The following is a 14,686-nucleotide window of genomic DNA, read 5'->3' on the forward strand; positions in this document are numbered from 1 at the left end:
CACTCTGGGAAGGACTGCAATTATAGAAGGGGAAGGGACCACAGCAGTAAACTGGCAACATACCAAGGTCTTAACCCCTGAGACAGGAGGTGGAGGAATAGGTGTTAGCAGTCTTACACAAGTCCTTAAAGCATAAACATATGGTAAATCCATTACCTAAACTACAAAGAATGGAACCTTGCTAATAAACCTATTTACTAGGTTAAATAAATACAGAAAGTGTTTAAAAAAGGCAAGCTGTGTGACATTTTAAAATCAGACATTTTTCACTTGTCAGAATTTGTTGTTGGGAATCTGTGAAACATGATGGCCCTTCCAACCCCATGAACACACACAGTCCTGTTCTGCCCACTCAGCCCCAGCTCAGCACTCCCTGCCACCACACAAAACCAAGAGCATTTATTTCTGAGTTCCTGCGCCACTGACTGCACAAACACAGTTCATCACCCAGCTGGCTGCTGGCACTCATGATGAACAATAAAATGTAGGTAGGATTCAAATGTATTTACCACCTTGTTGCGTAGCCCTGTGCTCCATGGCATGATTGATTTTATCCAGAAAAAACACTGGTCCAGAAGTAATAATATTGAGCAGGCAAAAATTCAAATCCTTTAGATATGAATCTAAAAATCCTTCAACGCGACTCCTTCCATTTGAATCTTTCATCCTTCAATGTCTTTAGAAGTGGCATGCTGCCAGTAACTTTAGCAACAGCTCCACAGATCATTTTTGCATCACCCTTAGTACAAATATGTTATTAGATAGGTCATAAAGGGTACTAAAGCCAAGGAGAACTGTGTTTTACAGTTACTCTACCAAATAATTGCCCTTCGAGATGTGGGAGTGGGATATCCAGGAACACATTTTAAAGCTTCTCGTAGTGGCTTCATGGATTTGTAGCAAAGAAGTGGCCTTAATCGAAAGCCAGCTGAAGTCAGCGGCTGATTCCCTGCCCAATCCCCTCCCTTTGAATGTAGGTGGTGTGGACACACAGCTGAGGTGGCCGTGGTGGTTTTACAATCAGGCGTCTCTGAGATGGGGTGGCTGCTCAGGGGCACTTTTCTGCAGAATTCATGTGAATTTGCACTCTCATTTACCAGCCTGTGAAAGATACTCCTTTGCTGCTGCTGGTAAGTGATGCGCTTGTGATGAAATTTGTGTTGCATCAGGTTAAACAAAGTTTTATTCGGGGTTGGAGAAGGGGAAAAAGGTTTGAAAATTTCACGTGCCTTCGGAAATTCAGTAATATTTGGTCATTAACTTGGCTGAAATCCATCTAAGTGTATAGTCAAACACAAGCCACTTGTTCTCAAGCAGTGTTTATGGAGAAGGAAGCAAGGTGGGAGATCTATTACTTTTGCTCATACTCCTCATCAAATCTCCCTCTGTAAATACACAGTCAAACATTAATGATGACCCTCATCTGCTTCAGGTTCATTAATGGAGATGCCTGTGCCTGTATGGAATGCCACTGACATCTAGCATGGAGCTGTAGTGCTAACAGAGCGGAAAGCAGCAGATTTATAAGGACTGAATTATTATCATTTAAAAATATTTTATTGTACAACATAGGTAACAAGCTCCAATTTAAATAAAGTGCTTCAAATTATGTGGTTGTATTTCTGGTTAGATTTGAAAAAAAAAGGTCAGTATGAAGTTGCAGTTGTAACCATTAGTTATGTGATTTTAAAGAGTGGCAACATAGAAATAGTTCCCTTGTGGTAATTTTATGTTAGAAGTATTCTTTTGTTTAACAAATGCTGAGAGAAAATTATTTGTTTTTTCAATAAAAATATATCAAAGAAGAAAAAAATCTATGTAGATTATAAGGTCATTCTTTAACAATGCTGTTATTTGTGATGAACTCTTATCCAGCTGCTGATGTGACAGTCTGTATTAAATGACAGCATCAATATTGCACTGCACTCAAAAAACCCCAGGCAAATAGAGAAAACAAGTGTTTTAACTAATGCCATTCCAGAACCATCTATATATTTTATGCATATGAGTACATCAGGAGCACTACATACACCAGCTGGTATTGGATAAGATATTCCTCAGCATTTTAAAATTATTTCAATACTGCAAAACAGAATAACATATTTAGATAAAACTTTGGAGACATTTGGTACCTCAGAAAGTTTTTATTTGATTTTCTCTCCAATTTTCTCCTTTTTTTGGCAAAATTTGCCATATTTTTAGCCATCACAGATTTTTGATGAAAAAAAAATCACAAAAGCAACTCTGAAACTGGATACAGAATAAGGCAGATCTGTGAAGGGTGATCAGTGAACATCAGGAGTTCTAAATATGCAGATGGCATAAAAGCTTCTAAAATAAAAAGGTATTGTGCTTGGTTTTCATATGACAATAGTAGCTAACAAGATGTGGATCTTGCTGATATCTGTCTGGGATGGCAGCACAGCCCTTACTTCAGACGATCCTGAGCATACTTGTAGGAGCTTAGGGTGTTGATGCAGAGGAAAGGGCACACAACCCCTTCTTTTTATCACCTCTCCCTACAAATGTGCACTGGGTGATGGGGGCCATTTGCTCCTTTAAAGCTGTCACTTTGATAAGCACAAAGGATGGGAGCCCTCTGGCCAAACACAGACATTTGCACCTGAGTGACTCAGGTGATAAAACGGGGTGTGAATGACCCAAAGGTTAGGAAGGGATGAATTACTGGCTGGAAATGCCTGTCAGGGTGGACTATAAAAAGAGCCAGTGTGGGTAGCCCAGAGGTACCCACCTACATCAACCGCTTTTAAAGGTGTTATGAATCTTTCTTGGAGCACAGAAGAACAGATTGGGTTTTCCTGAAGTCTTATGGAAGCCTGAGTGTTAGGAGAAATGAATCTCCTCTCTCTCAAGAGATGATCTGTCCGCAGCAAACGGCTACAGCACAATGCCCTGCTTATCTCAAATCACTGAAGCAAGCAGCAGGAGTTACACAGGTCTGGTGCTCACAGACTAGGAAAGCCCTTCTGGGACAAACAGCCAAGCAAAAAACGGACCTACTCGTGCATTTAGTATAGAGGTCGTTTGTTGGTTGTTACAACTATGCCTAAAATCACTGGTAGTACTCTATGAGCTAAATATCCCTTACAGAAGTGCTATGAAGATTTTATTGTTCTCATGAACAGTAAGTTGAAGCCAGATGCACACTACAAGAGGTCTCTTTCAGGCTGTGAAAGCTGAAAACAGTTTAGATAAGTGATATGCAAAATCTCCCCATAACCACCTTGTCACACAGGAATTTGCAGTGTACATTAGGTGTTCTAATATTGCACAATAAGGAAGTATTGGAATAGTTATCCCTTTACTGCAAGGGCAAATCATCTCATTATCCATCTATAACAACCAGAAATACTGAGAGAATGACTGGAACCCCAAAACTTTCTCCCCTCAGCAAAGTAACCTTATCCTTTTCTTGCAGAGCTAGCCCACTTCTATCTTCCTTCCCATACATAAGATGTAAAAGCCAGTCATCTCAGAGCCTCAGCAAGATCTGCTGCCACTAAGCTCATGTGAAAGGCATGCAGCTCTGTTTCCTCTGGCTGTTCATAGGAAACATTTAAGAGACATCTTTTAAGACTTAGTTTGGTTTTTTTGAATTTAGCCTTCAGAGACATCTAAGTCAGAGCTGCAGGTAGGCATCTAAGCCCAAGATGAAACAGCAAACTTCACAGGCATCCCCCTTTCTTACAGCTCTTGGATGCCTTGTCAGTAATTCTACTGCCAGCAGAACAGCAGTTTCACGGGACACTGTCCAGTTTAATGTGCTGGGTGTTCATACCGATTTGTCTCCTCCTATTCAATGTACTTTGAGCTATGGCGTCTGAGTCTGGGTGGTCAATGATGCTCCTGGAGCCAGCACGCAGACACCAGGAGTGACAGCAATAGGCAGTGGCATGCCTGAAGGGATATTCTTAGGCTGATCACTCACTAGCTCTTTTCTTTCTCAAAGGCAGAAGCTCCACAGGACCTCTGTGAGGCAAACTAGGCAACAGCAATAAGCTTAAAGCCCACACAGACAGAACTCTGAGGAACTCAGGTGGGGGGAGCAAATTCTTTCTCTTTGCATCCACCTGGCTGCAGTGTGTTTCAAGCCACCACTCATCCCTGGGGGCTCCCAGCAGCACAGGGGGCTGCAGGAAAACGTCTTTCTTGTTCGGATTTTATACACAGCACTCTGAGGAAGTGAGCTACTCAGGTGTCCAAATGTAGATATGAACCTGTCTATTCCTGGTGTCTCAACACAAGAGTGGGTGAAGGCAAAAATCACATGCATCCAAATGTGTTTGAGGTTAACCTTAAACTGTGCACTGCAGAAGGTGTTTGTTTATTTTTTTCTCAGCCTGTTTTCATAAGCACTTTCTAGTTGATTACCACAGTCTCTTTTTTTTTTTCCAGTTTCTAAGGAAAAACTCAAAGCTCTCATCTCTTTGAATGCCATGGTTGACAAATCACTGGAACCATCAGCCCTTGCTGCATGTAATTTTCTGGGAAAGAAAATACAGTTTTCTAGAATAAACACTTTCAAAAGGATTATTTGTTTAAACAGTCCACATTTTTCAGAAGGAATTCTGATATTCATAAATTCAAATGTAGTTGTTAGTATGTTCTGAAGAGTATATTCTCATTTTCTCAAGGTACCAGGGCTGCTATACGTACTCATTTACAGTGGTACACAGCAGGTGCTAATGAAGCAGAAATGTCAATTTATTGTGAATTTAAGCAAAACAGTACAAGCACAAATCAATTATATTGTTAGACATGTCTGGTAGATTTTAGGGGTTTGGGATTGCTTTTGTTTTCTGTAGTTACATCAGTCTAAAGTCTGATTACAAAGAAAATCTATACTCCGTTTTCCTTCATGTTTAACTCTGTTAGGGACAGTGAAACTAATGCATAGAATGTAATCATCCATTCCATTTTCTCCCAGTGAAAAAGAATATATGTAAATCATAAATGATGGTAAAGCTGACTGATTAGAACATATTTTAGATATTAAAAAAAAAAAAAAAAGAGCAACAACTACAAAGCCTTGGTTCCTGCATTTCTTGCAAATACAAACTTGCTGTTTTCACTGGGTATTTCAGATGTGTGAGAAATGTATTATGGAATCCTTAAAACCGAGATTACAATCATGTCAGTTTAAAACAAGGAGACACTCTGTCAGTCTCAGGCTGTTAGAGGCACAGTCATTCTGAGGACACACAGGTTTTCCAGCAGAGGCGTTGCTTTCTAATGGACAGAATTTACTGCTCGGTAATATTGTTATGCAACAGTGGCAAACCAGATTTAGCTGTTACTTTTTCAAAGCAAGTATTGCTCTACATTTTACACCTTAGTCTGTTCCTGCTTGATTAAACATTTATAAATAGTTCCCCCCACCCATCCCACAAATGCTTGGAGTTCAGGGACAGTATCTGGTTCACAGCATAGGCTATTGGAGTGGAACTGAGAGACAAAATTCAAGCAGATTCTGTAACATGGAAAATACAGAGGAACTGAGGTCAGGAGTTTGAATTCTAGATCCATTGTTTCATTTTTTCACTCAAACATTGCACCAGACTGCTTTGTAATTCAGGCAGAAGAGACTCTTGAGATTGATATTGAGTTTGTAGCCTGTCTGAGAATTTGCTGAAAACCAAATCCAGCTCCTAGGAGGAGCTGGATAGGGGATGTAGCAGGAACAAGTCTTAAGTTTCTAACTGGTATGAAAGAGAAAGTAATAACATGTACTACATAGTTTTCTAATAAGAAGAATTAAAGCCATTGCATCTTCATTACCTTTTCACAAATGATCATCAATCAAAATAGCAACGATCAGGCTTCAGAGAAACTGCTGGCTCCAAAAAGAGAAGTTTGTGTTGTAATTTTACCTGTTTCAGCTTTTCATTGATGGTCATATCCACACAGCACAAATTATTTCCAAAGGCCTAGACTGCCAGATTTGGCAATCCATTTTTTTTGGTGCTTCCTTACTAGAAATTTGGAAGAATCCATTCTTAGGGGTGCTGAACAGCTGCTGTTGCTACTGATATTACTTTATTCAATAAAGTCTCTTTTGATTCAACTGAAGATGAGTTTTTGTTCCCTTTCCTCAGGTGCAGCTCAGGAGAATGACCACATTCTAACTTGAACATAAGTGAATCACCCCTGCCTCTCAGATATGATTCTCCTTGAATTTTAGCATGAATCTTTCTCTTGCTGCTTCAGTTTGCTAAAACTGAGTCCAAGAACTGAATGTAATAGATTAAAACTGTATAATAAATAATATACCAGATTTTTATGACATAAAACAGTATTACAAACATAATCTACTCCAAGACATGGAATTTGATATTGCAAATAAACGTACAGTAAGTTCTTTGTGCATATTGGGACCTATGTGTATTCCTGATAAAATGCCAGCAATTAAAATGAAAAGACAACATGTATAGCAGCTTGATGGGTTTTTTTCCTAGTAAGTTGGATTGAAGAAGTAGAAAGTATTTGGCAAAGAAAAGCTAACCAGCTTTAGGAGACTCTGTAATCCAATTGCTAATAGATGATCTACGATTGTTTTCTTGGCATTCCAGAAAATACATAAACAGCTTCCTGTGTAGATTAAGAGTGAGAAGGGAAATTCATGTATATTACAGCAATATGTGGATAACTACAAATTATTTTACGAAGGGGAAAACCTTGGAACTACTCTGTTATTACTGAGGTTAACCTTCCATCCACTCCAGAATAAGGCTCTGACTCAGTAAGGACCACAGGAGATGACTCTAGAAAGATCTGAAATTATTAGGGTTTGCTATTGCACTGCTGTTATTTAACGGGATGGATTTTTGCATCAGAAAGATGTTGTGCTGTAGAATTCACATTTCCAAGTCCTTTCCTGATAAATGCTTCATAGAACTTTTTCTGCCTGTGTAACAAGCAGTGATAAATTCACAAGTAAGAAAAACCCACCACCTACTGTTACAAAAGAAAAGTGGGACAGAGAATATGGGGTGACTGACGAAAAGAAGACAGATGGACATGGCTGATGTTCAGTATCCTATTCCCACTGTCAGAAGCAGAGGCTGAGTTTGTGTTGGTCATTGGTCTGAACAGCATGAGATCTCTTATATTCCTATAAAATATTTCAGATGTCATTGGTAGATAGCAAGAATGTTTAACATAGTTAGGGACCATGTAAAGGATGAATGTGCAAAGTTTAATAAGCTATTTGTGGTACTAAGGTTATTTGTTGTTTCAGGTTTTGTATGGAGCAATCTGTGCCTACAGAAACATGCAGACTGTGAATGAACAAGAAGTCTGTATTTGAGATATGGAAGACTATACTGCTGGACCACCAACAATTTAAAACAGAGATTAATCTTCACTGTTTCAGTCATCTGAACGGATTATTTCCTTACTCTTCTAACAGGAGTTCATTATCTCAGAGAATCTGAAGTATCTGGGAAAGAGCAAGAGCTCCTTTAGACCCACATGGAGCAATTGCAAGGGAAACCTTTCTCAGCACCTTCCTCACCAGTCCTAGTTCTGGAACGGGACCCTCAAACTCTGTTAACAAACTCACAATTGACTCATAATCTCATTGTGATATATCAGACTTAAGCGACAGTTTCTGGAAAGAACTGGCTGCTTGAAAAACTTTCTCCTACAGAGTAATTTGGAGACATTAGGTGATGATTTCAGTGGTTCCCTCACAGAGTTTGAACTCACTGTTTGAACAGAAGTCACAGAAGCCTTGAAATACTCTGAAACACTCTTGAAACTGTCTGAACACTCTGAAATGGGCTCCCCAGGTCCCAGTGTGTCCTCTGATCTGACATAGGAAGACACATACATGTGTACATGTGGCAGCCAATAAACATAAGCAGTTACATTCTTGTTTCCACTCTCCCTGTGTTTTGGCATTTTCAGCGTTTGAGTGCCATCTCTAATAAACAACTTTCTGCTGCTCAGGGTCATGAGAAGCAACGAGGACCTTTGCTACAAGTTCATTACTACATTTCAACATCTTCATGTATTTTGTCCAGATGGCAGGGCAGAAATAGATCGCACTGCACTTGATTCAATGTAATCCTTAGAAATCATGGAGATATGAAGTCCTGGGACAGCAGTGCTATTATTGTTCACTAACAGTGCTTGAGAGAATGCAAAGCACTGGGACAGAAGCACCCCATACCTACACACAATACTGACTCCCTTTCCTTGAAAGCCTGTCTTAATTTTCTCATTGAGGATATGTCAAAACCTCAAACAAATTAATTTAAATAAGCAACTTACATTTTCTTTTTTTTGTATCTTTCTTTGACCTTTGTTTCTGTGCCTGGGGAAAACACTAGGCCAAAGGAGGGTATTTTAGAAGCACTGTTTTGTGCATAGGGTGAGCAGCCTTGTATTTTATAGGTGATATGCATTCCCACTATTAGATTTACATTGGGGGATGAGAGAATATAAATGTATTTAATTTACAATAATCTGTGTAGAAACCATCTTCTTACAGCCATAGCCATACTTTTAAACAAAGTACATTCTCCAACTGCACATTTGTTCTTTCCATATCTACGAATTCCAAGAAATATATAGGGATTATATATTTTATATACATATATAAAAATATTCATTTATATATAATTCATAGTCTACTCTTCAAAAACCTTTTCTGCTAAAGTTAGCAACTTCTACTCTGCAAAGGAAAAGAAGAGCAGAACATTTCTAAATAAATATAAAAATTAATCAGTGAAAGAAGTTAATATCATTTACACTCAGATAAGCTAACAAAATTAAATGTTCCTGTCCTGGTATCTAGACAAACCATGATTAATAGGCTTTAGTCAGTCCATACCAGTTTTATCTAGTGCTTAAAATTTTAGCTTGTCTTCCATTGTAAGCATCAAATATTTTTTCTGTGATTAGTCAGTTGTTATTAATTGTTTATGTAATTGCAATTGTAAATTGAATGCTTCACTGATTCAGTAATTAGGGAGCTTGATTTTGAAATAATTTATTAGGTCTTAATTTATGTGCTGTGAAATCTGTTAGATCATTTGCTAGTCAGTATGTTGTCTAGAATAAAGGCATTTCTACAAAGGGATTTTAGGGTGAGGGTCACCAGTATAATCAGAAACATACTCAGTCTGGCCTCCAGCTAAAGATTATATGCTTTTAAGTGTATTCCTGTTTTGCAAAATGGCCTTTTGAAGACTTAGCCATTCAACAAAATTCCTTTTTTCTATATAAAAAGAGAAAAAGCAATTATTTTGCACTGTTGTTTGACTTCCCACCACCACCACCACCCTGTCCCCTAGATAGATGACCCAGCTGATCAAGTGTGAGAAGTACATAGTTCTCTGCACTGACCTGCCTGAACCTCTGGAATGAAATCTTCAAAGTTAGAAGCAAAAGTTGGCATGAAGACTAAGCAGGGATTTGATTAAAGATTTGGAGTTACCCACACAATAAACTGAACCAAACTGATTTTTGTCATGTACAAAGGCACACTTATATTTTCCACAATGTATGGAAGGAAGTGACTGACATCAGTTGGCGTTCAGTGTTAATTTATTGTATTCATCCATACTCTTATTATAATAGAGGATTTGTCAGTATGTTCACTATAAAAAAGAAACCCAAAGAACCAGCCAGGACTGGGGCTGGGGCTTTTTTATTGTCAAGCTCAGCTGTTACAAATGATATTTGACTGAAGCCTCAAAGCTTGTCTGCTTGTTCATGACGCTCTGAACTGGAAACCTTACACTTTGAATGTCTTTAGAAATGTACATGTAGAGGGGTTTAAGGAAAAACATGGGGCTGCTGAATATATTGCTTTGGGCAGGATTTATCTGACAAAATATATAGGTCTATACATCAATACAGACATATGCAGCTGTCTATATTGTAGACTTCTGTAGATGTCCATAGGTAGATGTCAGTATCTCAATCAATCACAGACTCTACATAATCAAAGAAGAAAGGTGGGATTCATTTTAACCCAAAAACAGCAACTATAAAGTCAGATGTCATAGGCACACTGAAGAGTACCTGTAAGAAGGGAATTAAAGGTGACTGATTTGCAGTAATATAAAGTGAAGTGAAATGAATTTCACAGGAATGACCTGTAGTTTAATGCTTTGAAGGGGCTTTTTTTATCCAAGGGATTACCTCTTTAGATTTTTTTTTCCTCCATTGTTAATGACATTTCATAGTCAGGGAACATATTTTCGAGTAATCTCACATATAAATATTTTGTCTCTGGACAAAGATGTAAACTACCATAGTTGTATCTATGACCATGGTCAAGAAATGTGCATATTCAAGTTCATTGTGATAAGTGAAAAGAAATTTAAAATATAAAGCAGGCAAAAGTCTGAGCCTTTCACTCCTCTTTTATTTTTCTTTCCAAACCTAACTCTTCATATAGTTACAATCATGACCTATTCAACCTTCCTTTACTCTATAGTATGTATTCAGCAGAAACTCCTAATTAACAACTCTCCATGAATATCAATGGTTCAATAAACAGAAGTGATAAGCAGATTTTTTTTCTCTCAGAAGTTTTTTTTCTGGAGCCTGGAGAAAGCTAAAAATAAGTGGAGTGGGTTATTAGGAAAAGGAAGAAAATGTACATTGGAAATAGAGCAGGGTAAAACACAGAGGGAGAAACACATCTAGTAAACATATGAAGAATAATTTTTAATGGGAAACAGAGAGTATGGAAGCACATTTAACTGAATTTCATTTGTGCAATCATTTAAAATTTCTCTCAGATGCAATTCAGTTCTTGGATATATTAATAGGATCTGCTGAAACCACTGGGAAAATAATGAAGGGCAGATTTTCTCTCTTAAACTAAGTGAGATAGTTATAGTGTCAGCACAATCTGCAATCAGTGAACTTTTCTTATCTGGGAGCTTTAAGATTAGTTCCTAAAAAGACCTCTGAGAAGGCAGGCACAGGACAGACATTAATAAGTAAAAAGACAACTGTTCTTCATTTAGTTAGATTCCAAAAACTTGCTTTATCAGAATAACTGAAGCAAACCAGAAAAAAAAATGTGTATTGAGAAGCAGTTGTCAGAAATTTCCTTTAGGACCGTATGATTTACAGCTGAATTTTATTCCATAATTTTATAAATAATTCCTTAAAGATTCATCCCTTGTTCTTTTGTCAATACATCTCATTTAATGTTACCTTCTTTAAGAACATCTAAGCAAATATATCTGCACAATATCAAAAGCCAAAGTAACAGTATGGACTTTCTCAGGACCAAAACAATGCTTGTCAGGAGACAAAAATCATGATTATTTCTCTCACATGCTTGCTTTTATTCCCTACTTGGCCTGCTGCTACATTACCTGGATTCCCAGGGGTTTTCTAATTCTCAGCCAATAATCCTCACCAAGGAGGAGGAGGAGGGAGGGAGTGTTACATTTCTGTGAGAATCTTTGCAGTTTGTTGCCACTGAGTGAATTGGAACAATTTGGCTTTGAGGAAGTGATTTATATACACACATCCATCACATATAACCTGCTCTGCTCTGTTAACTCTCTGTTTGATCTCTGGAGGGTTCAGTAGATTAGGGAGGGTCTTCACACAGAGGTTTCATTAACAACCAATCTCTTAACCTGGCATGACTCCTGTTTGCGCATTTGGATGCTTTAAAGTGGGAAGAATAGGGGGAAAAATTGTTAATGGGGATCATTATTTACCAGTCCAGGAAACACCAATCATGGTTTTAGAGAGAATATGCCTCCCATTTCCTTGATTTTATGTTTTAGACAGTGTAGAAAACAGAATTGAGGTTTGCAATTTGAGCCATTCAAAAACGGTGATCACAGCATGTGAATTCTGGCACACAAAGTATATCAGTAACCAGAGAGCATGAACTTAATTAAATTCATTATTTAATTACATATCCAGCCATAACCTGGAAACTTGAACATTACAATCCAGTTTAATGAGATAGTAAATGCAGGCCGAGCAGTCAGACTTTTTAAATATTCCAGATTAATGGGTCTCTGGTTACTATCACCTGTTTGTCTGTTCAGGTGGGGGAGGCATTTGATCAAGTCAAAGAGTTGATATTATTAAACAAAGTTAAAGTTTATTACAAAACAAAGTTAAAGAACAAAGTGAGAAACATAGAACAATATGACTATTCTTGTTATTGGTGAGGATTTTTGAGATATTAGCAGCATGCAGTTTTGGAAAACATCATCCAGAGCTGCAGCAGGGAATTCCCATGCAAGCACAGTGCACTGTGTCTCTGTACCGTCTTACAGAAAAGGGATATTCTGTTAATGAAGGATTAAATTTGGTACTTTATGATATCTTTATAAACCAAATGACTGGTTTTAAACCAGCAAAGTGCTCACCATACTTTTACAGTTAACAAACTAGTGAAAACACGTTAAAATTAACAATTTCTTGTTGAACTCAAGAACATGGAAGAAAATAGGCATTAGTAATTTTTTGGAAATATGTGGAGAAAGTTGGCAGAGCAACTCTCAGGGTTTATTAGTGGCAGCTATGGCAACAAGACAAACATTTGGCAATGATTATTAATATTTATTTCAATAACAAAATATAAAGGACAGTGTTCCATTCTGTCCTAATATTTGAATGGTTAAATATTATCTGTTATTAATGAATAACAGTGGTCCAATATATCCTAACTTCTGCCTATCCCATGCTCTCAAATCCCTCCCCCCACAGATGTCCAGAAAAACAGATGTGCTCTGTAACATGCCCTGATATTTAAATGATAACAGACTATTGAGTACAAAGCTTTGGAAATTTACTCTCTTTCATATTAAAGTTACAATTCAAGACTCAGTGGCATTTGCAAATGTGGCAATAACACATAAGAAAGAGAGAGAGAGAGAGAGAGAGGGAGAGACTGGAGGGAAAGACAGGATTTAGTACTTCATTGATAAAAAGCTGCAACCTTAAATGTATAAAGAATTTTATTGGTGGTCTGATGCTTTTCCTGTAGAATTGTTTCCTGTGTTTCCTTTACCTTTCATTACCTTTCCTTTTAAGCCTTCTCAAGAAACAGTCCCATGTTCAGTTTCCCAAAATGAGCAGTCTCTTTCCCATGATTGTACGGGTATGATCACAGCTATAGTCTTATATATTAAACTTATCAAACTAAAGATTCTCTAAATCAAATGGAAAACAGAAAATTTTGTATCCATCACAATGTTTTTGTTAGCATTAACAATCACATCCTTGGATATCTGTTTATTATCTATATACAAATATCCATGCCCAGATATAACATTATATATCCTTATCCTTTTTACATAATTCTGAATTTTCCTCTGTTTTCTATAGTGATGAATTCTACAATGCCAGCAGCAACATTTAGAACTCCTCTTCACCTTTAACACCACAACATTCCACCACTGTTCCTCTGATTTCTATCTGTCTCACATGTTATCTGTTTTCCTGTATTATAGTTAAATCAAAGCTCGTGTAGCCAGGGCTGACCCTACCAGCCCACTGCCTGGGACAAGGAGCTTTATCTGTTAGTACCACACAGAATGACAAGCTGCAAGTTCGTTTCATTTTTGGTGAAAGTAATTTTATTCCTGTGTTAGAAGACATGGAAAGAAAAAGGTTGTGATCTATGATTTCTGTATTTAATTTAAATGTATTTTATGTATTTGTGGGAGATGGAATAGCATGCAAGCAATGGGGGATTAAAATCTTAAAGTGTCTTTAACAGTTTTGTAAAAGGACTATATGTATTCCCATATAGGGTCTTTCACTGGTAATATTCTTTGAGCTCATGAAAATCACTGAATACAGTATTTGTTTGTCTATTTGTTCATTTGCTGTACTGAAATCAAGCTTTCCATGATGATTAACATGAACAGAAGCCTTTAGAGATTTATTGCCAGAATAAGGAATGTCTCCTCTCATCTCTCCTGTAACAGATTTTAGATCTAGCCCCTCAGGAAACAGAAAGTACATAGTAATGAAATATTGGAGATTATTTTCAGTATGAAGTTACCAAAACCAGATATTGATTTCTGCATTTTCTGGTCATGCATTTCTGGTTAAACATGAACCTTTTATTACCAGTTTTATCCTGACATTTCATAGTGGCTTATACAAGGATTACCATCAGATGTTGAACATTAGGATGTATTGGCTTCTTAGGTTTACCTTTAACTGAATGTGCCTCCAGTCTCAACAAAAAGGGACTGGGGTGAAATACTGAAAAGAAGCTGTTAATCCAGCTGGGCAGATGTACCCGACAGAGAGAGAAATGTGCTGCCACAAAGAGATAAAGGATGCACATAATCTTCTGTCTGCAGCTAGATACACTCACCATGGACTTTTGCTTTAGAAATTAAGATACAGACAGCATCCATTTTCTATAAAAGATGGTATAAGGTTTTCCTTTTGTTGTTTGCCAAATGGACACGCACCTTCACCCACAGCCAGCTCACACTGTGTTGAATTGGGGATTGATGCAGAGATGGAAATAATCAAGGGGAGCTGCAAGCACCGCAGCCCATTTCAAAAGCATTCCTTTTCCAGGCCATCAGCTGCAGCAGCAGCACAGGAAGCCTGCCCTGATTTTACCACTACTGAGCAGCAATTTGATGGTGTTTATGCATGGCAGGACCCCACCAGTGAGGGGACCCACAGCTCTGAAGCAGCA

Source organism: Geospiza fortis, unplaced genomic scaffold (assembly GCF_000277835.1).
Source record: "Geospiza fortis unplaced genomic scaffold, GeoFor_1.0 scaffold81, whole genome shotgun sequence".
NCBI lineage: Eukaryota > Metazoa > Chordata > Aves > Passeriformes > Thraupidae > Geospiza > Geospiza fortis.